This window comes from Pleurodeles waltl, chromosome 8 (assembly GCF_031143425.1).
Source record: "Pleurodeles waltl isolate 20211129_DDA chromosome 8, aPleWal1.hap1.20221129, whole genome shotgun sequence".
Lineage (NCBI taxonomy): Eukaryota > Metazoa > Chordata > Amphibia > Caudata > Salamandridae > Pleurodeles > Pleurodeles waltl.
In genome coordinates this window covers 1,069,911,889-1,069,936,943 of record NC_090447.1, presented here as the reverse complement: position 1 = coordinate 1,069,936,943, position 25,055 = coordinate 1,069,911,889, and the positions used below count along the sequence as shown (strand labels likewise).

At 47.8% G+C, this 25,055-nt stretch overlaps 1 pseudogene; it reads right to left on the bottom strand.

Annotated features, from left to right (window-relative positions):
• Window positions 1–16,660: 16,660 nt before the first annotated feature.
• Window positions 16,661–16,769, bottom strand: LOC138251330 (5S ribosomal RNA; annotated as a pseudogene).
• Between the last annotated feature and the right edge of the window lie 8,286 nt (window positions 16,770–25,055).

The following is a 25,055-nucleotide window of genomic DNA, read 5'->3' as shown; positions in this document are numbered from 1 at the left end:
AGACCAACGCTTTTCTCTAGGGGTCAACCTCCTGCTGATAAAATCAACAGGTTGATCCTGGCCCTCAGAATTAAGTTGTGAAAGGACTGCCCCTACCCCTAATTCAGATGCATCAGTTTGGACAATGAATTTCTTGGAGTAAGAGGGGCTTTTTAGGACAGGTGCAGAGCACATGGCCTGCTTCAGCTCCTCAAAAGCTTTCTGAAAGCTAGCTGTCCACAATACCTTTTTAGGCATTTTCTTTGAAGTGAGGTCATTAAGAGGGGCTGCAATGGAGCCATAGGGCCTGATTCTAACTTTGGAGGACGGTGTTAAACCGTCCCAAAAGTGGCGGATATACCACCTACCGTATTACGAGTTCCATAGGATATAATGGACTCGTAATACGGTAGGTGGTATATCCGCCACTTTTGGGACGGTTTAACACCGTCCTCCAAAGTTAGAATCAGGCCCATAGTTCTTTATGAACTAAGAAGGCTCTCACCTGGGTCTGAGTAGTAGGGGGAACCCAATCTATAATAGTTTGGATTTTCCCCTGAAGTGGTGCAATCTGTTCTCCACCTACCAGGTGTCCCAGATAAACCACCTTCCCCTGCCCTATCTGGCACTTTGAAGCCTTGATAGTGAGGCCTGCCTTTTGCAGGGCCTCCAAAACTTTCCATAGGTGGACCAGGTGATCATCCCAACTGGAGCTAAAGACAGCTATATCGTCCAGATATGCTGCACTAAAAGCCTCCAGCCCTCGCAGGACTGTATTCACCAACCTTTGAAAAGTGGCAGGTGCATTTTTCAATCCAAAAGGCATTACTGTCAATTGGTAATGGCCTCCAATGATTGAAAATTCAGTTTTTGCTTTTGCATCTTCTGATAATTTGATCTGCCAATACCCTGCAGTCAAGTCAAAAGTGCTTAGATACTTGGCAGATGCCAGTGTATCTATGAGCTCATCTGCCCTGGGTATAGGGTGAGCATCAGTTTTGGTTACTTGGTTACTTTGGTTACTTTGGTTACTTGGTTGAGACCTCTATAGTCTACACAAAACCGCATTTCCTTCTTTCCATCCTTGGAATGAGGTTTTGGTACAAGTACCACAGGAGAGGCCCATGGACTTTCAGAGTGCTCAACCACTCCCAGTTCTAACATTTTCTGCACCTCTTGTTTTATGCAGTCTCTGACATGGTCAGGCTGCCTATAGATCTTACTTTTGACAGGCAAGCTGTCTCCAGTATCTATAGTGTGCTAACACCAAGAAGTGGTGCTTGGCACAGTAGAAAAGAGTTCAGAAAACTGCCCCAGGAGATTTATGCAGTGGTCTTTCTGCTCAGCAGTAAGACAATCTGCTAGTACTAAACCTTCCACTAGAGCATTTTGTTCTGTGGAAGAGAAGAGATCAGGGAGAGGGTCACTCTCTTCTTTCTGTCCCTCATCTGATGCCATGAGCAGGGTGAGATCAGCCCTGTCATAGTAGGGTTTCAGGCGATTGACATGGAGCACCCTAAGGGGACTCCTGGCAGTGCCTAAGTCAACTAAGTAGGTGACTTCACCCTTCTTCTCAACAATTGTGTGGGGTCCACTCCATTTATCTTGGACTGCTCTTGGGGCCACAGGCTCCAAGACCCAAACTTTCTGCCCTGGTTGGTACTGAACCAAAACAGCCTTCTGGTCATGCCATTGCTTTTGGAGCTCTTGGCTGGCCTGAAGGTTTTTACTGGCCTTTTTCATGTACTCAACCATTCTTGATCTTAGGCCAAGTACATAGTCCACTATGTCTTGCTTTGGAGCTTTTAAAGGTTGTTCCCAACCCTCCTTAACAAGTGTTAGAGGACCTCTCACAGGGTGCCCAAATAGGAGTTCAAAGGGGCTGAAGCCCACTCCTTTCTGGGGTAACTCCCTGTAAGCAAAAAGGAGGCATGGTAAAAGGATATCCCATCTCCTGCGGAGTTTTTCAGGGAGTCCCATAATCATGCCTTTGAGAGTTTTGTTAAATCTCTCCACCAGTCCATTTGTTTGTGGATGATAGGGTGTAGTGAACTTGTATGTAACACCACACTCCTTCCACATGGCCTTTAAGTAAGCAGACATGAAATTCTTCCCCTGTCTGATACCACCTCTTTTGGGAAGCCCACCCTGGAACATTTCCCAGGAGGGCCTTTGCCACTGCAGGAGCTGTAGTGGTCCTTAGAGGAATTGCTTCAGGATATCTGGTGGCATGGTCCACTACCACCAAGATAAACCTATTGCCTGAAGCAGTAGGAGGGTCAAGGGGGCCAACTATGTCAACCCCTACCCTTTCAAAGGGAACCCCAACCACAGGCAGTGGAATAAGGGGTGCCTTTGGAGTGCCACCTGTCTGGCCACTGGCTTGACAGGTTTCACAAGACTTACAAAATTCCTTTGTGTCCTCTGACATTCGAGGCCAATGAAACAAGGGAACAAGCCTGTCCCAAGTTTTCATTTGCCCCAAATGTCCAGCTAAGGGAATGTCGTGGGCTAGAGTTAGGAGGAACTTTCTGTACTCCTGAGGAATCACCAATCTCCTGGCAGCTCCAGGTTTTGGATCCCTTGCTTCAGTGTACAGAAGATTGTCCTCCCAGTAAACTCTGTGAGAGTCACTGACATCCCCATTTGCTTATTTGACAGCTTGCTGCCTTAGACCCTCTAGTGTGGGACAGGTTTGCTGTGCCACACTCAGCTCCTCCCTGGCAGGCCCCCCTCCACCCAAAAGCTCAGCAGTGTCTGCTTCCAGCTCCTCTGGTGTAGGTTCTGCACAGGGTGGAAACTCTTCTTCCTCAGAAGTAGAATCCACTGTAGAGGGAGGGATAGTAGGTAGTGCTTTACTTCTACTAGCACTTGGTCCATTCTTCCACGATCCAAGTCACCCTGTCCTTTTTGCTTTTTGGCCTGAGCCCTTGTCAAAGCAAAAATATGCCCTGGGATGCCCAGCATTGCTGCATGGGCCTCCAACTCCACATCTGACCAAGCTGATGTCTCTAAATCATTTCCAGGTAGACAGTCTACAGGTAAATCTGAGGCAACCACAACTTTCTTTGGACCAGTAACCCCCCCCCCCCCCAGTTGAGATTTTTCAACAGCCATGGGGTGGCTAAGTGTGTTGTTATGAGCATCGGTTACTTGGTACTGGTGACCAAGTAGGTGTTGTTCAGGATGGACCAGTTTCTCTATTACCATTGTAACACTGGCACCTGTGTCCCTGTAGGCCTGAACCTCAACACCATTTATTAGGGGTAATTGCTTGTACTTATCCATGTTAAGGGGGCAAGCAACTAAGGTGGCTAAATCAATAGCCCCCTCAGAGACTAACACAGCCTCTGTGGTCTCCCTAACAAGACCAACCCCAACTAAGTTACCAAAAGTGAGCCCAGCTACTCCCTTGGATTGGCTATTAGTAGGTTTGCTCCCACCACCACTGCTATTAGTAGGGACACTAGGTGTAGCAGTAGGGGTTGTAGTGGTAGGGGGCTTGGTGCTTTTCTTTGGACAACTGGGATCTGTTGTCCAATAGCCTTTTATTTTACATAAATAGCACCATGGTTTCTTTTCTTTGTTTTGATTTGAAGAGGATTTGGACCCACCACCCTCACCAGAGTGTTTTTGTGGGCCTGATGAAGACTCATTTTTAGATTTGTCCCCACCCGTGTCAGAAGACTTACCATCCTTCTTCTTGTTGCCATCTTTGTCACCCCCTGTATGAACTTTTCTGTTCACCCTTGTTCTGACCCATTTGTCTGCCTTCTTTCCCAATTCTTGGGGAGAGGTCAGATCAGAGTCCACCAGGTACTGGTGCAACAAATCAGACACACAGTTATTAAGTATATGCTCTCTCAGGATTAAGTTATACCGGCTTTCATAATCAGTAACTTTACTGCCACGTAACCACCCCTCCAAGGCCTTCACTGAATGGTCAACAAAGTCTACCCAGTCTTGTGAAGACTCCTTTTTGGTCTCTCTGAACTTCATCCTGTATTGTTCAGTGGTTAAGCCATAACCATCTAGGAGTGCATTCTTAAGAACTGCAAAATTATTGGCATCACTTTCTTTCACAGTAAGGAGCCTATCCCTACCCTTTCCACTAAATGATAGCCATAGGATAGCAGTCCACTGCCTTTGAGGGACATCTTATACAACACAGGCCCTCTCAAGTGCAGCAAACCACTTGTTAATGTCATCCCACTCCTTATAAGGGGGAACTATCTTGTGCAGATTCCTGGAATCATGCTCTTTTGCAGGATGACTATGGGGAATACTGCTGCTGCCACCATGGGTTTCTAAACCCAATTTCTGTCTTTCTCTTTCCACTTCTAAGGACTGCCTATCCAAATCCAGCTGTTGCTTCTTGAGCTTCAGTCTGGTTTGTTCCACTCTCAATCTATTGAGCTCCCTTTCTAACACTCTGTCATCAGGGTGGGTGGGGGAAGCATGTCTAGAGACATAAGTATGCTGAGATAGAACAGAAGGAGACCTGGCCCTAACAGATGGCACCCTAATAGCTTGACTAACAGAAACAGCACTTCTACTATGATGAGAAGGGATACTCTTACTGTGATGTGAGACAACACTATCAGTATGGTGTGACTCTACATCAGTACCAGCTATGCTAGGTGGCTTGCTAGGGGGCAGGCTTGGAAGTTTCCCTCCCACATCTTTTGCTAGGGGTGCCCCAGAATCAGAGTGTGAACCATCAGCTAACTTGTCAACAGAATTGCCACCTTTGGCCTTATCCTGTTCAACAAGCATATTTACCAACGGTTCCCTAGAGGGATTCTTCCTTACACTTAAACCTCTTTCTATGCAGAGACTCCTTGCTTCTTTCCAGCTAAGGTGATCATAAGCAAGTTTGGACAGATCAACAGTTTGGCCTGTGCCAGACATTTTAGAAAGTGTTTAAGTGATAGAAAAAAGGAAGAAAAAGTTTTTCAGAACTTTTAGAAAGACAGAAAAAAACTTTTTAAACTTTTAAAGAACTTTTTAGAAAGTTAGAGTTACTTTTCAGCACGTTAGAAAAGAAGTGAGAAAATAAATGCAAAACTTTTTGGTTAGGTGTACATACACTGAACTTGTTTTGTATATTTTTCTTTTATGAAAAGTACAATGACAAAAGTGGTAAGTAGTTACAAAGCACTTATCCCACCACTGCACAACCAATGTAGGAGGCTGGACTGGCTTGTAGTGAGTACCAAGGGGTACTTACACATTGCACCAGGCCCAGTTATCCCTTATTAGTGTATAGGGTGTCTAGCAGCATAGGCTGATAGATAATGGTAGCTTAGCAGAGCAGCTTAGGCTGAAGTAGGAGACGAGTGAAGCTCCTACAGTACCACTGGTGTCACATGCACAATATCATAAGAAAACACAATACACAGATATACTAAAAATAAAGGTACTTTATTTTTATGACAATATGCCAAAAGTATCTCAGTGAGAACCCTCAGTATGAGGATAGCAAATATACACAAGATATATGTACACAATACCAAAAATATGCAGTATAGTATTAGAAAACAATGCAAACAATGTATAGTTACAATAGGATGCAATGGGGGCACATAGGGAGAGAGGCAACACAAACCATAAACTCCAAAAGTGGAATGCGAACCACGAATGGACCCCAAACCTATGTGACCTTGTAGAGGGTCGCTGGGACTGTAAGAAAACAGTGAGGGTTAGAAAAATAGCCCACCCCAAGACCCTGAAAAGTGAGTGCAAAGTGCACTAAAGTTCCCCAAAGAGCACAGAAGTCGTGATAGGGGAATTCTGCAGGAAAGACACAAATCAGCAATGCAACAACGATGGATTTCCAAACAAGGGTACCTGTGGAACAAGGGGACCAAGTCCAAAAGTCACAAGCAAGTCAGAGATGGGCAGAAGCCCAGGAAATGCCAGCAGTGGGTGCAAAGAAGCTGCTACTGGACAGTAGGAGCTGAAGATTCTGCAGGAACGACAAGGGCTAGAGACTTCCCCTTTGGAGGATGGATCCCGCATGCTGTGGAGAGTCGCGCAGAAGTGTTTTCCTGAAGAAAGACCACAAACAAGCCTTGCTAGCTGCAAGTCATGAGGTTAGGGTTTTTGGATGCTGCTGTGGCCCAGGAGGGACCAGGATGTCGCCAATTGTGTTAGGGGACAGAGGGGGCGCCCAGCAGGACGAAGAGCCCTCTCAGGAGCAGGCAGCACCTGCAGAAGTGCCAGAACAGGCACTACAAAGAGGAGTGAAATGGTGCTTACCCAAAGTTACACAAAGGAGTCCCACGTCGCCGGAGGACAACTCAGGAGGTCGTGCAATGCAGGTTAGAGTGCCGTGGACCCAGGCTTGGCTGTGCACAAAGGATTTCCGCCGGAAGTGCACAGAGGCCGGAGTAGCTGCAAAAGTTGCAGTTCCCAGCAATGCAGTCTGGCGTGGGGAGGCAAGGACTTACCTCCACCAATCTTGGACTGAAGAGTCACTGGACTGTGGGAGTCACTTGGACAGAGTTGCTGGATTCAAGGGACCTCGCTCGTCGTGCTGAGAGGAGACCCAGGGTACCGGTGATGCAGTTCTTTGGTGCCTGCGGTTGCAGGGGAAAGATTCCGTCGACCCACAGGAGATTTCTTCGGAGCTTCTAGTGCATAGAGGAGGCAGACTACCCCCACAGCATGCACCACCAGGAAAACAGTTGAGAAGGTGGCAGGATCAGCGTTACAGAGTTGCAGTAGTCGTCTTCGCTACTTTGTTGCAGTTTTGCAGGCTTCCAGTGCGGTCAGCAGTCGATTCCTTGGCTCTGGGGAGGTGCAGGTCAGGGGAGAGGTCACTCCCCTTTCCTTTGTCCAGTTTCGCACCAGAGCAGGGCTAAGGGGTCCCTGAACCGGTGTAGACTGGCTTATGCAGAAATGGGCACCATGTGTGCCCATGAAAGCATTTCCAGAGGCTGGGGGAGGCTACTCCTCCCCTGCCTTCACACCATTTTCCAAAGGGAGAGGGTGTAACACCCTCTCTCTGAGGAAGTCCTTTGTTCTGCCTTCCTGGGCCAAGCCTGGCTTGACCTCAGGAGGGCAGAAACCTGTCTGAGGGGTTGGCAGCAGCAGCAGCTGCAGTGAAACCCCTCAAAAGGCAGTTTGGCAGTACCCGGGTCTGTGCTACAGACCTGTGGGATCATGGGATTGTACCAACAATGCCAGGATGGCATAGAGGGGGCAATTCCATGATCTTAGACATGTTACATGGCCATATTCAGAGTTACCATTGTGAAGCTACACATAGGTAGTGACCTATATGTAGTGCACACATGTAATGGTGTCCCCGCACTCACAAAGTCCGGGGAATTGGCCCTGAACAATGTGGGGGCACCTTGGCTAGTGCCAGGGTGCCCACACACTAAGTAACTTAGCACCCAACCTTTACCAGGTAAAGGTTAGACATATAGGTGACTTAAAAGTTACTTAAGTGCAGTGTAAAATGGCTGTGAAATAACGTGGACGTTATTTCACTCAGGCTGCAGTGGCAGGCCTGTGTAAGAATTGTCAGAGCTCCCTATGGGTGGCAAAATAAATGCTGCAGCCCATAGGGATCTCCTGGAACCCCAATACCCTGGGTACCTCAGTACCATATACTAGGGAATTATAAGGGTGTTCCAGTATGCCAATGTAAATTGGTAAAATTGGTCACTAGCCTGTTAGTGACAATTTGAAAGAAATGAGAGAGCATAACCACTGAGGTTCTGATTAGCAGAGCCTCAGTGAGACAGTTAGTCATAACACAGGTAACACATACAGGGCACACTTATGAGCACTGGGGCCCTGGCTGGCAGGGTCCCAGTGACACATACAACTAAAATAACATATATACAGTGAAATATGGGGGTAACATGCCAGGCAAGATGCTACTTTCCTACAGTTGCCCACTGTTCAATCCTGGGGAGTGCAAAGCCACAGTCTCACAAGTATCTACAGTGGGTGGTTTGCCCACTGTTCAATCCTGGGGAGTGCAAAGCCACAGTCTCTCAAGTGGATGACAGTCTCCACTGGTTCTGGAGGGGGCCTTGTGCCCAGAGTGCTTCATCCTGCCAAGGACAGAGGTAGTGGATCTGATACTCCACTGGTTCTGGAGGGGTCTTTGTGCCCAGAGTGCTTCATCCTGCTGAGGACAGAGGTAGTGGATGACAGTCTCTACTGGTTCTGGAGGGGGCTTTGTGCCCAGAGTGCTTCATCCTGCTAAGGACAGAGGTAGTGGATGTGATACTCCACTGGTTCTGGAGGGGGCTTTGTGCCCAGAGTGCTTCATCCTGCCAAGGACAGAGGTAGTGGATGTGATACTCCACTGGTTCTGGAGGGGGCATGGTGCCCAAAGTGCATCATTCACCCCGTGACGGACTCAGTTGCATCAGTGCCCTTGCCCCTCATGGGCCAGCGGTGCTTGAGCCGGCGGTGCCCTGTGCAGCGGTGCTTGAGACGGCGGTGCCCTGCTCAGTGGTGCTTGAGAGGGCGGTACCCTGTGCAGCGGTGCTTGAGGCGGCGGTCTCCATTGCAGGGACTCAGCTGCTGGCGGTCCTTCATGGCCCAGCGGGGCTTTTGCTGGCGGTGGCCTCCTGGGCAGGTGGGCTTGTGCTGGCGGGCCCGTCCTGGGCAGCTGGGCTTGTGCTGGCGGTCCTGTCCTGGGCAGGTGGGCTTGTGCTGGCGGTCCTGTCCTGGGCAGCTGGGCTTGTGCTGGCGGTCCTGTCCTGGGCAGCTGGGCTTGTGCTGGCAGTCCTGTCCTGGGCAGCTGGGCTGGTGCTGGAGGTGGCCTCCTGGGCAGCGGGGATGATGGCGGTCTTCTCCGCCTTGCTGCTCTTCCCAGACTTTCCTGGTTTCTTGTGGCCCTTCCCCACCTTGGAGGGTGTCACAGCTGAGTCCACACTCCCACCGGGACCCCTGGGAGCGGCTTTGGTGGCTGGAGTCTTCCCCCTCTCCCGCCGGGCACTGGGCAACTTCTGATGCTTCACAGGTAGGGGACTGTCTGTGCTGTGGCTCCGTGCCACACTGGCTGCCCTGGTGGCCGGTGCACTCCAGATTCTGGTGACTACAGGCACCACTGGTCCTGGAGATGTTGTGGCTGAGGTGCTAGTTCGGGACCTAGGAGACGGACAGGGTGGGGGAGGTGTGGGAAAGAGGTCAAGGTTGGACAGGAAAAGTTTTTTTGACACACTGGGACGGGTAGCTGGAGGGGGTTTGGGAGTGGAGGAAGAGGTGGTGGTTGCAGGTGGTGTTCGTTTGCTGACTTTGGGTGAAGGTGCATGCGCTGGAGGCTGTCGTGAGGTGGATGGCTGTTGGGTGGGTGTGTGCCTGCGTTTGTGTATCTTGGGAGGGGGCGTCACAGACACACTGGGAGAGGACACAGGGGACGTGTGAATGGTTGTGGGGGTGGTGACTGCACGTGAGCGGGGTGTGCTGGTGGGTGTGCTGGTGAGGGACGTAGTGGCTGTAGAGGTAGTGCATGCAGGTGTGAGTGTAGACGAGACTGGGAGGGAGGAGGGAGACGAGGAGGAGGGGGACACAGTGGAGGCAGTGGATGTTGGTGTGTCTGCATGTGTGTGATGCTTGCGTGAGAGCCTGTGGGATGTGTGGTGCTTATGTTTGCCTGAGCTTCCCTTGTGTGTTGAGGTGTGTGCATGCTGGTCTGTAGGTGTGCTTGGGATAGGCTGAGGTACAGGGGATTTGGTCGGGGTGGAGGAAGTTGGAGGGGGGAAGCTAGACACAGGGAAAATGGCTGCCATCAGTGCTGATGCCAGAGTCTGAAAAGCTCACTAAAGGGCCGCCTGACCAGAATGAATGCCCTCCAGGAATGCATTTGTTTGTTGAAACTGCCTTTCTACACCCTGGATGGTATTCAAAATGGTAGACTGCCCAACAGTGAGGGACCTGAGGAGGTCAATGGCCTCTTCACTGAGGGCAGCAGGGGTGACTGGGGCAGGGCCTGAGGTGCCTGGGGCGAAGGTGATGCCCACCCTCCCGGGTGAGCGGGCACGGGCGAAGGCTGAGGGGCTGCTGGGAGGGCAGTGCTGGAAGGGGGGGTGGCGGCTGTACCTGTAGATGGGGGGGCACAGATGTTGCCGCCACCACAATGGAGCTCCCATCAGAGGACGAGTCCGTGTCACTGGTCTCAGCTCCTGTCCCCGCCATGGAGCTCCCCTCGCCCTCCGTCCCACTGGTGAAGTCCGAGTCTGTAGTGTGGCCCTCCATGGCCATGTGGGATGCAGCCCCCTAGTGCTCCGGTGCCACTGCTCCTCCGCCTGATGATGCTAATGCACACAAGAACAGGGAGACCACAAAAAGGGGGGGGACGATAGAAGAAAGACATGTTGAGTGCATGCATTACCGCTACCGTTGGCGGACACACCAGACACCGAAGCCCCGTGCACTACGCTGCGCTCTTGGGCTCCACTGTTCAATTCCTGGGAAATGCCCTACAAGGCTGTGGACGACATAGATGACACAGGGGCATGACTAGGTGTACTTGGCACTCTACAGAGGTGGGGTTGGGTATGGCATGGCCTGCCTTACGGAGGGACCTTGCCTACGGAACTCGCCCTGGCCTAGGGAAACCCACAGCCCACCTCCCCCACCCAGACCCCTCCACTGCGCGCAAAGTCAGCAGAATGAGAGTGTACTCACCCCCTTGTGTCTGCTGTGATGCTCTCAAGCGCCCATCCAACTCCGGGTAGGCCACCGCCAGGATCCTGAACATCAGGGGGGTCATGGTGCGAAGGGCACCCCTCCCACGTTGAGAAGCCATCCCCAGCTGAGCCTCCGCCGTCTTCTTGTTCCAGCGGCGAATGTCCTCCCATCTTTTCCAGCAGTGGGTGCTCCGTCTGTGGTAGACCCCCAGGGCATGCCAAATATGTTTTTTCTGGTGGGCGCTGACCTACATGAAATGTACAGTGGGAAGAGTAAGTTATTACCAATTGCACCATCAAAGTGATTGGCCCCCATCCCTACCCTTGCCATGTGGCACATGCATTCACCGTCGTTTCATGCACGCCGCACTCTCCCCCCTTCCTTCTCACATCCAGCCCTCTCCACACAGGCATAGCCCATACAGCATGCTCCCAGTGTACTTACCTGTTTGTCTGGAGGACCGTAGAGTAGCGTGTACTGGGGGAGGACCCCATCCACGAGTTTCTCCAACTCCTCCGATGTGAAGGCCGGGGCCCTTTCCCCAGACACTCGAGCCATTGTCTCTTCCAGACCGAGGTCACAACAGCACTTGCAGTGTAGGTCCTCTCCTGTCGAAGATCAGGTATCGAGTGATTGAACAGATAGAAAATGGCGGTCACGGCCGCAGCGGTGCGTACCGTCACCGCCGGCGTACATCGTCATTGGCTCCTGGGACCCATAGGGTCCAATGCTAACCAATGCAACATTGCGCCGCGGTCTTCGACCGCCTACCGCGACGGTGTACAATGCCAGCGCAGATACCTCACATCCCATTGTCCCACTTTACAGGTCAGGCAGCCGCCATTTCAGGGGCCCACATGGCTTAATTTTTAACTGCCTCACACATACCTAGGCCTTGCCTAAACATTCATACAGGCCAAATTTCGGATTAGGATTTGTGTTCTTTGTAAACTGTGGGTACGTACCTCTGAGTTGGTTGACTCTGTGCTCGCTGTTGTCCTTCATAGGCACCGTCCGCTGGGACATGTAAGGAGATGGCGGCATCCTCCGGTGTACTGACCGTTGGTTGACCTGTCGACAATGGAGGAGCGACATGGGATTATCACACACAGGCTTGATCGTGCCACAATCCAGGAACTGTGTACCCAGTTGGAGCCAGACCTGATGTCAGCAATCAGCCATCCCACAGGAATCCCCCCTCAAGTGCAGGTGCTGTCAGTGCTCCATTTCCTTGCAAGTGGGTCATTTCAAACAACAGTGGCCATAGCATGAGGGATTTCTCAGCCTATGTTTTCCAACGTGTTGTCCAGAGTGTTGTCTGCCCTTCTAAAACACATGCGGAGCTACATCGTTTTCCCTCAGGTGGAGGATTTGCCTACAGTGAAAGGTGATTTCTATGCCCTGGGACATATCCCCAACATCATAGGTGCCATTGATGGGACCCATGTGGCTTTGGTCCCCCCCCACGGGAGTGAACAAGTGTACAGAAACAGGAAGAGTTATCATTCAATGAATGTACAGATGGTATGTTTGGCCGACCAGTACATCTCCCATGTGAATGTCATGTTCCCTGGCTCAGTGCATGACACCTACATCCTGCGGAATAGCAGCATCCCTTATGTGATGGGGCAACTCCAGAGGCACCGTGTGTGGCTATTAGGTGAGCACCTGGGAGCAAGACAGTGGGAATGGTTGTCTGGGTCTGGGGATATCCCTACAGGTTAGTGGGTGTCTAACAGTTGTCCCTCGCCATTTGCAGGTGACTCTGGTTACCCCAACCTGTCATGGCTACTGACCCCAGTGAGGAATCCCAGGACAAGGGCAGAGGAACACTACAATGAGGCCCATGGGCAAACTAGGAGGGTGATCGAGCGGACCTTCAGGCTCCTGAAGGCCAGGTTCCGGTGCCTCCATATGACAGGTGGATCCCTATTCTACTCACCAAAGAAGGTGTGCCAGATCATCGTGGGCTGCTGTATGCTTCACAACTTGCCTTTTCTGCAGGAGAATGGTCCAGATGGCGGTGTTGTGGCAGCTGTGGAGCCTGTGGACAGTGAAGACGAGGAAGCAGAGGAAGAAGACATGAACAACAGGGACTCAGTGATCCAGCAATATTTCCAGTGAGACACAGGTAAGAGTACAGACCTGCCTACTACATGTACTTTAACACTACTACCTCTCTACTGTCTGTCCTTTTCACCCAGTGTGTTGGCACTGAGTTGTCACTTTCCCTTACGATTTCACAGATGTGGGTCCCACTGTGTGACATCTGCTTAGATTCCTCATGGACTAGAGCTGTGTGACATAGGTATGTTGACATTACAATTGTAGGACCATTTTGTCATTGTAATTGCTAATACACTATTTCGAAATCACAGACAGACTCCAGATTGTTTTGTGCTTGAAGTGTGTTTATTTAAGTGCTCAATATTGGAGGGGGTAGTAAAATGTTGAGGGGTGATGGCGGAGGAATGTCCATGGCAGAGTCCAGTCTATTAGTCTCGCAGGTGCATTGCCCATATGGGCATAGGAAGTGGAGCTGGGGCAGTTTAAGTATGGACAGGGTGACAAAGTGGGACAGTAAGATGACAATCAGGGTGGTCTCATTTCTTGGCGGGGGTGTTGGCATCGTGCTCTGTCTTTGTCCTGGATCTCAGGGACCGTTTGCAGGGTGGTTCTCCCTCTGCAGGAGGTAAGGTGCTGTTGTGGTGGTCCTGTGGCGGGGCGTCCTGTCCACCACCGGCGGAGGTGGTGGACATTTCATCGTCCATGCTAGGGTCAGGGGCCCCTTGTAGTGCCACAGTGTCCCTCCTGGTGTTCATGAGTTCCTTCAGCACCCCTACGATGGTGCCCAGGGTGGAGCTGATGGTTCTGAGTTCCTCCCTGAAGCCCATATACTGTTCCTCCTGCAGGCGCTGGGTCTCCTGATACTTGGCCAGTACAGTTGCCATCGTCTCCTGGGACTGGTGGTAGGGCCTCTCTCACGCTAACTCTTGTGGTTATTGTCCTTGCAGTTATGCTGATTTTTCACTAGTGATGCACCCTCAAATTGCCTGCCCCCTTATGAAACACATTCATCACCTTCAGTCCTCTGGTACTTAAAAGGAATTCTGGCAATGAATTTATTTAAAATGCGTATTGATACCTGATTATAGCTGTTTATTCCATATAAAAAATGTATGCATGTGTTAAGCTCTATCTTTTATCAACTGTTGATTCAGTGGTATATCTTGAGCTTGGGTGATGTTGGTTCATCTCGATGGCCAACTATTCCAGGAATACAAGCAGTGTTGTATGCATATGAGGTATTATGTAAAGTAATGCCTAATACCTTTGGTGTGCCTAGCAAAAGAGAAGTAGGTGAGGTCAAATGTAGAGATCGGTGCACATTTCGGATTTACCAGTCAATGGCTCATAATCACGCACTGAGGAAAGCATAAATAGTTTAGGCTTCAGCAATACAGTACAGTGCTTAAAAGATTTTCATTTAGACGCAGCGCACATTGACTATGTGAAGAACAACAATTTCACATGTGTGATGTTTTGATGCATAGATAATGCATGCTTAGCTTCTGATTGTGTGTGGGAGGACACAAACAATGTTGGCAAGAGAAAACATGTTCCTTGTCTGCACTGAAGGAGGTACTCCTCCACTGCTCTTGTGGTAATCTAATGGTGGGGCACCACTTTACGTTTGCGACCCCAGTTTAGAGTTGGAAATCTAGGTATTGAGAGGAGCAGGCATAGGAACAGGCACTTTATAACCATACTTATAAATTCTGCTCGAATGTCTGGTGTGGTTAAGGGTATGGACACCTTCTGACATGTGGAAGCAGCTTTCGCCAGATCCATGTAGCTCATGAAAGGCAATGCAATATAGGAAAGAGGGTATGCACTTGCTGCTTTTTAGGTCGAGCGTTAGCGTTCGGCCTGCTGTATACTAAAGTATACAATAGAGTGAGTTCCAGCATTTTGATTTGTCAGTTGCTTTCCCCTTCAAAAATCCTTGCTTGCTAGTGGTCAGTTCTGCCTCTTTGTCCTGCCTTTTTTCACTTTGGGAGCAGCAGAAAGTACTGTGTAATTACGCTATGTCCTGTTTATCTCTTCTGTAAGGGACTTTTTTTTGGCATTTGCCTGTTTCACCTCAACAGTGTGGGTGCTTGTTCAGTCCCTCCTCCCCACCAGCTCCCTCTGTAAACATAAACCAACTTCAGAGGGGGGCTTTTCCAGGGCCAGCTCGCCCTCGCTCTCTTTATTTTCAGTCTGTGTGGCAAAAAAAGTCCACTCAGTAATTTACAACACGAGGCGCTCTAACTCGAGCAAACACAAGAGCATTGCATTCCCCGACCCCACCCCCAGCTTTGTAAACTCCTAACCAGACTTTTCTTGCCACACAAATGAAAAAAAAACGCAGCGCGATCAAGCTGCGTTTTCTTTTCTTTTCATCTGTGTGGCAAGAAAAGTTGGGTTAGGAGTTTACAACGGTAATAGCTCTAACTTCAGCAAATGCGTGACCCGTTGTATTGAAAATGCTCGTTAAATGCTCTGGGTTACGTCCGATTCTCTCATCTTCACAGGCTGCAGCAGCCCCTTCCCAACCTAGCACGACTATCAGACGGCCCCTCATACACACTCAATTACAATGGACAACCCTGACCTGACACATCATGTGCTGCGCTCCTTGGACCCATCCTTAAGGCATGACAAGGAGGAGTCACCGGGGGAGATGCTGCTTCTGAACAGCAGCGTTCATTCTACCCTCCCAAGGACGATTAGTTGCTGCTATGGAAGAGTTCTCTCTTCGTTATCCCACTGAGTGGTGACACCTCCATTCCCTTTGGCCAGGAGAAATATCTCTTCTACACTACCTTAACAAATCCAGAAATGAACGGGAAGGCAAGCCCTCTTCTTGCACTTTTTTCACTTAATGGAGAGGCTCTGTCACTCTATAAGTGCCATCTGCAACATATTCGCCATGCCTTACAGGCAGAGGGTGGCCAGTCTTTTCTTTACTTTTGTCAAACCAGGGTCCCACAGAAAGTATTTAGGAGTTGTTGAAAAAATCACATCTTTCATCATAGAAACCTTTCTCAAACAACATGCAAAATAATGCCCCTTCTTACAATACAAGTGAAACTGAAAGAGACAGAGGTCTGTAGTTTAAAGCTTAGGACGCAACAGTGAGTAATGTGCTGTCTGCTGGGATGTTTTCCTATGTTGAACAGGTTTTAGTCTGCACACGCCCTGCTCACCCATTCTTTCTGTAGTCGATAAATGGATCGTTAAGTTAATGACACCTCTTACAGTGCCATGAAATGCATGAAAATGCTTTTACAACGACTCAAATTGTACGCACCTTTCCTCTTTTTATTCCCTGTTTCTGGAATGCTCTGCTTTTGGACTCTGTTACACTAGTGTCTGCAACTTATTTCATTCTTCCACACCGAATACATCATCGTCCTTTTATCACATTTCCGACACGCTGTGCTGATTTTTTCCATTTGGTTGCCAATAGTGGGCTCAAGCACTATTTCTTGGGGGTTAAGGCTTATTCATGGCAAAAGTCTTAAAGAAAATAGGTGGGGTGTCTGACCAAGTTAGACACTATGCAAGTGTCATCACGGCACATGACATCACGGCGTGTGAAATCGCACCTGGAATCACAAGTAGTGGCGTCACAACCCATGACCTGACAGGAAATGACATCACAAGAAGTGAGATCTGGTCTTAAGACCTCACGCCTATGCTTGCCGCAAGAAAGCAAAGCCTTAGCTAGGGATCCCTTTGCCCGTCGTGGAGCAAATGTTTTCTTAAGCTTGGGCCGAGTGTAAAGTGCAGAATAATTGCAAGTTTTTCTTTGGAAAGTGTGTATTTTAGTGTTATTCCTGTTCTTTTTTATTTCTTTTTTTAAGACAGGAAAAAAAAGAGTGCAGGAAATAAAAAGTGGGAAATGAAATTAGCGAGGAAGCTGTGTAATTGAGCTAAGACGTGCAGCACCTAGTGTCTGTGAGAGGCAAAATGCCTACAGCACCTGGTATTCCCAGGCAGTCTCCCATCCAAGTACTGACCAGGCCCGACCCTGCTTAGTTTCCGAGATAGGGCACATTCAGGGTGGTATGACCATAGGCAGGAAAAGCTGCAGTTTCAGCTCTCTTCTGCTCACCAAGCCCACCGCCCGGAGCCTGCTGCTCTTAATCGCAGCTGCACAGGCTTCCCTTGGGAAGTCGGACATGCGCTCACTGCTGGAGGCCCAATGCCCCAACCCACAGGGAACACCATTTTTAGGGTTGAGACTGCGTCGCATGCGGTTGTGCATGTGTTTTGCTTCTGAGGCGCATTAGTAGTTAGAAAAGGGCTTGGAGCCCCGCCCATGTCACTTCAGTGTCTTTCATTGGTTCGTGGGCTTGCCTTTCAAAATCTGCTTGCTCTCATTAGTGGAAGGCATGTATACGTCATGCCTTTTCCGGTGGTTAGCCCTCCTCAAGCACACCGACCATGTACTGAAAACATGCGAGGCTCGCTGTTTTCCGTCCGGTTTGTGGACTACTTTTTTTTCTTTTTTCGCAGCGTGATCTCGCTCGGCAGAAGTCGAGCGCTTTGCATGACATCGACCCTTTTACATAGTTAATTGCACTTTTGCCTGTTACGTAGATAATTGCACTTTTACCGATAGGTTTAATGTGGCAAGAAAAGTCAGGTTGGAAGTTTACAACTGCTAATAGCTCTAACTTGGAGAAATGCGAGACCTGTTGCATTGCAAATGCTTTTTTATGTGCAGTCGGCCAGATCGGAAGGGCGAATGGAGCATGTGCTTGCTGGTCTTCTCATTGGCCACAGATCCCTTTTCTAAATTAAGAACTGTGGGAAAAGGAAAGACATGGATACATTTACGAGGGGCACCTACTTTTCTTAACTTTGGCCCTTTCGTGTAAATACAAGGACAGGCAAGCACCCAGGGTCACAAAAAGTGGGCCCCACAATTGCTAGGGTCAAAATTTCCCTCGCCAATGTGTGGCAACATTTTTTGCCGTAGTTCACAATTCACAAATGGGATCTGCAGGCTGTTTGGGGGCTGCTTAGAAAATACATATTGGCGCAACATGCACAACAAAGCAATGATCATGCATGTTGCTGTTTTGTTATGCATTAGCTCACATGAGCCACCTGGCTGTGATAATGAGGGGCTGCTGATGTCAAAAGACTCCCACCTCCATGGATTACAATGGGCCCGTTGTAGTCAATACTGACTCTATTTTCAATTCTGAATTAGGATCGGGCATGTAAATTGGTACTTTCCTCTTCGGCAGCATATGAGCAGTCGAGTATGGGTCTGCAATGCAGGATGTATTTTATTTTTCTTTCCTGAACTGATATTTTCTCAGTAATGCCATATACTAGGCCACGACAGCCACAGGGGAATGTTCAGTGACTGTAAAGTCTTTGCAGAGGTAAAATGGATGGGGGCAAAATAATCTGTACACATGGTTCACAATTTGTACAAGTGCAAGTTCACTTTTGTAATTTGTTAATGTAGAAAATGTGTCCTTTTTGTGTACCGGCGCACATTCATTCAAAGGGTGTGTGAAACTTGCTTAGTGTGCTTTAAGCTTCATGTCCATATCGCTGGTGGGCTAAAAACATTTTCCTTCCCTGTGCTATTATGTCTGAAGCATTGTTTAACAAGCCGTCCAAAATGCACAGCACCCAAAAATAACATAAAATAATAAAGCACATTTTATAAAATACAATAGGGTACATTTAGTAATCTAACTAGCAGCAGCCAAGGTACACGGAGAAGATTAAATACATTCACAGGAGATTATTAATTGTTTTGAGACCGGTACTAGAGTTCTGTTCGTGTCACCATGGCTTCCATTTCTTTAGAACACGCTGTGCTGCTCTAATTTTGCATGGGCAAGGCACCCATGGAAATGGTGAAGGTGTGATGTTTCAAGAGGGCATATTATGAGCTCAAGTAACATTATCGTCCTTTATAGTGCTCAAAACATGCTGTTGCTTTGTCTGGTTCTCTATGGTCTGAGATAGAAGCGCTTTGAGCTACGTTGATTGAAGAATGACGTGTTTATGATACCAGATGGAGCTGAACGTTTTATTCTTGTCGGCCCGTAGACTACTATAAACCATTATTAGACTTAGCGACAATGACGCACTTTCAAAAATATGATTATTTAATTTTATAAGTAGGAGGTGGAAATCGCAAGAAATCTATTTGGATAAGTGCATTTGTGATAAATAAAATAAACTGTAGGATGACCAAGACTGTTTTATGCATTTTATTCATCCAGAATTTATAAAGTAGATTTCTTAATTTGTTTGTATTTATGTTGTTGGAACATGGTGGTGGATGCTGCTGGACACATAAGCCCTGGCAAAGTCAATAGATCTTGGATCTAAAAGGTTGAGCTGTTGGCTTTGCCAATGTTTGTTAGCACTGTTATGAGAAATGTTAGACCTGTAATCCTTGATGTGGTTTTCCCCTACCTTTTTGTCTTCAGACCTCCTGTTTTAGCTGACTTTGTTTTTGAGGTCTTACAACTGCACACTTTACCACTGCAAACAGTGCTAAAGTGCTTGTGCTCTCTGTTCAAAACATGGTAACAGTGAATTATATCTAATTGGCATATATAATTTATGTATAAGCCCATAGTTAAGTGCACCACATGTGCCACGGGCCTGTAAATTAAATGGTACTAATGGGTCTTCAGCACTGATTGTGCTACCCACTTAAGTAGCCCATTAAACATGGCTCAGGCCTTTGCAGAGAATGTGTGTGCAAATTAGACTACCATTTCAATGTGGTAAAATAAACCTTTTGCTAGGCCCAAACCTTCCTTTTTAATACATATAAGTCAATACTAATATAGACCCAGGACAGCCCTAAAGGCAGGGTACAGTGCATTTAAATGCTTGGGCATGACTTTTAAGGTGTACCTGCCCTGGTAGTAAAAAACTTGTATATTCCTTTGTCACTACAGCAGATCTCTTCCATAGAATAATATTGGAGTTGTCTTATTAGATATTAAACAGGTGATTTCCAATGAGAAGAGATAACTGTTTCATATTTGATGTCTCTGGAATCCTAAAGTGAAATCTTAACTTATGGCTAAATTGAATTCTAAATTACAATTCTGAAAATGCCACTTTTAAAAAGGGTGTATTTGGCAGTTGGGCTTTGTGTATTTCTCCTACACAGCTGAACATAATGAGAGCTTAGGTGTGACTGAATGGGTCATCACTGGCAAGAAGGGAGGAAGGAGCTGAGCCAAACCTCACTTACACCTGAATAGACCCTGTGTACATTTCGGAACCGAGGCATACCCTCAGCGGCGCGACACATCTTTGATAAGGATCCACACAACGTTCTACAAACCATGACTTAAAGTACTCTGTTGCCAGTCTGCACTCCATCATGGGCAGCCTGAACTGATGACTTAGTCCTGGTTCCACATGACCAGACACCCACAGTTGGCGCTTTACACCTTTTTTCTGTAAAATCTTAAAATTCAATATCTCTGCTTCTACTAATTGGATTTTTGCCATTTTGGTGTTTTTTCATTAATTAACTTACATTCTATGTATAACATGATGTGGGATCTTTTTGTGCAGTGTTTTTAATGCTTTATTATCTAATTGTTGCATACATTCTTTACACAAGGCTGCTAAGCCTGACTGTTTGGTGCCGAGCTACCGGGGGATTGAGCACCGGTTAAATTGGGGTTGCTTGTGCCTCACCCTGATTAGAACTGTGGTTTTTGTTTGTGCAGGGCTCATATCCCAGTCAACCAGTAATTCAATTTCTAACAAGAACGCATGATTCAATTCAATGGCAATATTGGAATGGGTTTTCTAGTAAAGGATATCCTTTCAAAGGTGTTGTCTGATGCGCACAAATGCATTGTGATGCATGCCCATGTGTGTTTCATGGTGCATAGTGGCCATTTTTAATTTACAGTTTTAACATGCCGGAGAGTGCAAAAAGAACTGTATATTAAAATACAGTGGCAGCCGGTAAATTTAGGAGGGAGGGGGCGGGAGACACATGCACACTCACAGTCACTCAAATATTGCAAACATACACACATGCACCAAACATTCATTTAAAAAAAACACACAGACTTACCTTAAGGTCTGCCTCGGATATCCCAGGAGGGTTGGGACTGCTACCTTCCCTCATTGGCTGACATTGGGCAGTCCCAACTTCGTCACAGAGTAGGATAGGGTCAGTAAGACTTCTGACCCTACCCTACTCTGTGACAAGGTGTCACAGTTTGACAATTGCCCTGGGTGCTTCAGGGCTTAAACCTTAAGCGCCGAGGTCAGAGTAAATAGGTGACACTTCCCCTCATCACCAAGGAGGAGGACCTTTGCTGAGTTGAGGAGGTCACACCCACAGGAGCTGTGAATTCTTCAGCCCAGCAAAGTTCAGCTCATACAGCCAGGAGCCTGCACAAATATTGCATGTCTAGCTCCTGGCTGCCTGATCTGAAAATGAAGAGTGTCTGTCAGGCTGACCTTTTCTCAGCCTGACAGTCACTCTTCTTGAGGGACAAAAGGTAGGGGGGCATGGCCTCACAGCCCCAAAGGACAGACTGTGACTGTTAAAATGTTAAAAAAACAAAAAGGTATGCAAGGTATGAGAAAGGAAGGGGCATATTTATACTCTGTTTGTGCCGGATTTGCGTAGTTTTTTTTTACGCAAATCCGACGCAAAGCTAACTCCATATTTATACTTTGACGCTAGACCCGTCTAGCGTCAAAATTCTTGGAGTTTGCATCATTTTATTGCGTGGACACCTGCCTTGCGTTAATGAGATGCAGGGTAGGCGTTTCCACGCTAAAAATGACGCACAGGAGGGGGCTGGCCTTAAAAAATGACGCGCAGCCGCATTCACGTCATTTTTTTACGGCACAAATGCGGCTGCGCGTCAGGGCAGGCGTTAAGGGATCTGTGGGCTCGGAAGGAGCCCAGAGGTGCCCGGTCATGTCCCCAGGGACACCCCCTGCCACCCTCGCCCACCCCTGGAGGACACCCATGGATGGGGGGACCCATCTCAGGTAAGCAGAGTTAAGTATTTAAAAAAAAAAAATTAAGTGGCATAGGGGGGCCTAACTTGGGCCCCCCTACATGCCACTGTGCCCAATGGCCATGCCCAGGGGACAAAAGTCCCTTGGGCATGGCCATTGGACAGTGGGGCATGACTCTTGTCTTTGCTAAGACAGGAGTCATGTCAATGGAGGTTGGGCGTAAAAAGAAAATGGCGCAAATCCGGTTTGAGGCCATAAAATGACGCGAGTCAGGTTAGCGTCAAAATTTTTGACTCTAACCTGACTTGCACCATTTTTTGAGGCACAACCCCCATTATTCCCTACGCCAGCACTGCCCGGTTCGCGTCATTTTTTTTGACGCTCACCAGGCAGCAGCGCTGGCTAGCGTCATTCCATAAATATGACGGCCGGCTGGCTCGTTGGAATGGAGTTAGCCTGCGTTAAATTTTTTGACGCAAAACTGCGTTAGCGCAGTTTTGCGTCAAAAAGTATAAATATGGCCCGAAGTGAGCACTCAGTAGTTTTTTACAACTGCTGGGCATTGTGAAAAATAAGTAAACAAAAAAAAAAGAAAAATGTTGCAAGACCAGTGAGAAGGGGGAAGGGGCTAGGAAGGAAGCAATGGGGGAAAACAAAAAGATAGTGCACCAGTTGGTTGTGAATAAATAGGAACAAGCATTGGCAATGCCAAAAGAGCTGGCTTATAAATACACTGCCAAACCAGACATAAAAATCTATGCAGATGAATGACTGCCCTCCTCCAGTCTGACCTGCAGAAAACCACCATACATTATGTAGTTATTTAAGACACTTTGGGGCATATTTATACTCTGTTTGCGCCGAATGTGCGTCAAAAATGTTGACGCACAATCGGCGCAAACCCTGCCCCATATTTATACTTTGACGCCCGACCCCGCGGGCGTCAAAATTCCACCATGTGCTTCATTTTTTGGAAGGGGGAACCAGCCTTGCATTAATTATATGCAAGGTAGGCGTTCCCTTCCAAAAAATGACCTTAAGGCCTGTGCCCCTTTTTTATACTCTGGCGTCATTTTGACGCACAGGAGGGGGTGGGCCTTAAAAAACGGCGCACAGCCTGATGTGCGCCGTTTTTTAACGCCTGGGTCAGGGCAGGCGTTAAGGGACCTGTGGGCTCGGAAGGAGCCCAGAGGTGCCCTCCCCTGCCCCCAGGGACACCCCCTGCCACCCTTGCCCACCCCAGGAGGACACCCAAGGGTGGAGGGACCCATCCTAGGGAAGTAAAGGTAAGCTCAGGTAAATATTTGTTTCTGATTTTTTTTGTGGCATAGGGGAGCCTGATTTGGGCCCCGCTACATGCCACTATGCCCAATGACCATGCCCAGGGGACATAAGTCCTCTGGGCATGGCCATTGGGCAAGTGGGCATGACTCCTGTCTTTGCTAAGACAGGAGTCATGTCAATGGAGGTTGGGCGTAAAAAGAAAATGGCGCAAATCCGGTTTGAGGCCTGAATGTTGCCTCAGACCTGACTTGCACCATTTTGTGATGCACATCCCCCATTTTCCCATACGCCGGCGCTGCCTGGTGTGAGTCATTTTTTTTTACGCACACCAGTCCGCAGCGCCGGCTAACGTCATTCCATTAATAAGGCGCCCGCAAGGCGCGTTGGAATGGCGTTAGCCTGCGGTAAAGATTTTTACGCACAACTGCGTTGGCGCAGTTGTGCGTCAAAAAGTATAAATATGGGCTTTTAATTGCCTTATAATGCCATCTGTGTGCCCCTGAAAATTCAACTTCAGGCAGTTAGATAAACAAAATAATCACAGATGTGTGGAAGGCAAGCAGTGTTTGTGTGGAAGCTTACGACTTTCATCCCATCAAAGCATGTACTCCTGGCACCCAGCTTTTGGGTAGAGTCTAAGCCCCTCCCTCGTGATGATCACATAATTGTCTGGCAACAGCTACTCTGTCAAGCCAATAAATAAAAAGGGGGAGATGGAACGTAAGCAGTCACCTCAAGTATCCTGTGGAAAAATACATTTCACTCAATTAGAGCCCAGTGCGGTTGAAATGCTCCTGGGAAAGACACGCAGGTGAATAATTAAATCAGGATCAGAAAACTGACATAAACAACACAGCTATTCACTCACAAGAAAGTGGAAAATCCAAATATATCTCTAAAAATATGTTGTGTATTTGAAAGAATAGATGTGCCTACAAACAGCCAAAGCTGTCTGCAACCTAGTCCTGAAAAGTTAAAAATAGTTATTGATTTGTGTGCCAAACAATGTTGTATTTTTCTTGATGGAACCTGCAAATGACTACACTATATGCAAGTTCTCTATTTCCTGCCCTCGTCATATTCATAAATGGTTGGTGGAAATACTGTTTTAGTTTAATCTACAACTCACAGTTGACAAATACATATGTTCAAATACATAAGATGCGCAACGTAGTCCTGAAACACAAAGATGTTGCAGTGAGAGGTTTGGCTTATTTTTGTAACACTCTTGACATGTTCCTAAATTCCAGGAGCAAGACAGACATACTTCTAGTTTGCTTCTGCCTAACTACTTTAATTCAAGAGTAAGCAAGAAGAACTTCAAGAATGAGTACCAGCAAAATCATTGTGAATTAGGCCCTTGTTCTTCTGCGAATGTACTTGTTTCACAATACTATTGTAGCAAGAATTCGATTTTTCATGAACCTCTTCCTTTGCATCTTAACTTGTGCAATCTAGTAAGTAGATCATTCAGAAGTGACGTATATACATTTCTTGTCAGAAGGACCAGACAGTACCATTTTATCTTCCCTATGCCATCCTTCCTGGCCTGAGCTGGTTTCTCCTATGTTCTGGTGTCCCAGAAAGGGTGTTGTGTTCAGAAAAGATTGCTGTGTCCATAGCTCTGAGCTTTTAGGAACACTTTATGTGAACTGTCAGTTTATGTATTGTGTGAGAAAGCTATGATGAGCTTGGAGGTATTTGTGATACACTGCCTAGATGTGAAAATATCTGAACTCTCATTGTATTTTGGGGATGGCGAGACAGGAGCCTCTGACACTGGGGCACACTCTCTTACTGCGCAGGCCCCCAAGCTTAGATCCATAGGTTCAATAGGAGGTTATAATATATAGGACACCCTGAGGTTGTCAAAGTAGGAATAGTACATTGAACAATTCAATTGGATTGACTGTGTGTGTCAGGTAAATGTCTAGGAGTAGGCTGCATGAATATCCAGGGGTCACAAAATAGGTTCTGTCATGCCCAAAAATGTGGCAGCATAATACATGTGCTGACCCTGTCAAAAATCCATGTTGAACCAGCACCAACCGATGGAGCTGATGGGAAAGAACCCCAACTATGGC